Source organism: Cucurbita maxima, unplaced genomic scaffold (genome assembly GCF_002738345.1).
Source record: "Cucurbita maxima cultivar Rimu unplaced genomic scaffold, Cmax_1.0 Cma_Scf00624, whole genome shotgun sequence".
Lineage (NCBI taxonomy): Eukaryota > Viridiplantae > Streptophyta > Magnoliopsida > Cucurbitales > Cucurbitaceae > Cucurbita > Cucurbita maxima.
Window position 1 is genome coordinate 4,643 of NW_019272640.1, and position 1,155 is coordinate 5,797.

General features: G+C 40.6%; 1 non-coding gene across 1 annotated transcript; it reads left to right on the forward strand.

Moving 5' to 3' along the window:
* The first annotated feature begins 836 nt into the window (after nt 1-836).
* On the forward strand, nt 837-910 carry TRNAW-CCA. Its single transcript has one exon. It is a non-coding gene; the product is annotated as a tRNA-Trp (tRNA).
* Nucleotides 911-1,155: the final 245 nt, after the last annotated feature.

A 1,155-nucleotide genomic window follows, 5' to 3' on the forward strand; every position in this document is an offset into this window, starting at 1 on the left:
ATCGAATGATTTCCTGAAATTCAGCCCAGTATGGAATGAGTCAAAAATCCTGCAACAAGTCTCGATCTATACAAAATGCACTGGGTTTTTGTCTTTCTTTCGGTTTAATTGATAGTAGAAGAGCCTTACCTTTATATTCAAAGGGCTCCCACGCTTTACTAATAGTTTCGAAAGGAGAGGGGACTGCTAAATGTAGTATAGTAGTAATAAGCTGCTACTCTAGGCTTGCTTCGCTTCTTCAAGCTCCGCCCCTTATTTCAGCGCTAACGCGCCAACTATTTATTATTTTGTAAAGCAAGCAACCTTTCGCTCCCGGCCCTTTTTTGTCTGGGTGGAGGCGGCGGGGCTCGCTTAACCGAATACACGGAATTGGGATCTCTCTCGCATGCAAATATTTCGATCGGGAAAGCCTCGCTTATTGAAAGGGCGGATTCTTTTTGATCACACTTTTTTTTTGCTCATAAGTAAGGAAACCGTTGGTAGGAGCGGCGGGATGATGATGAGTATATAAAGAAAAGAAAAACCAAAAAGAAAAAAAAGAAGAAGGAGGAAATAACGATTTTGAAAACAGGGCAGGGATAGATTCTTTACAAATGACCACCGTAGACCAATTTCAAGGGATGTAGCGCAGCTTGGTAGCTCCTTTAGTTTTGGGTACAAAATGTCACCGGTTCCAATCCAGTCATTCCGACCTATTACTTCTCCTCTGGGCAGTAACGAGGGATCCATTGAGATCGATTCAAATTGGACATACAAAATCTTTCATTGTTCAAGCTCTTTCACATGGGTACAAAAATCATCCTTTTCTTTATAGTCGTATCTACTTTAATAAGAAAGCGCTCTTAGTTCAGTTCGGTAGAACGTGGGTCTCCAAAACCCGATGTCGTAGGTTCAAATCCTACAGAGCGTGATTCCCTTCTTCTTAGGTCTAATTACAATGAAATAACTGAACTAACTTGAAGAGCAACCTGAATTTCACCTCCCTTATCTCTTAAAGCAACAAGAAAGGAGGAGGTCAAAAAAGAGATGTTAATTAATCAAAGGTCCAACTGATCACCGCGGTTGTATTGTAAATATGCAGTTACGCAGAATCAAGCCAAAATAATAGGAATTAGACCTCACGCGATTCAAAATAGAAAAACAGACGGAAATCAT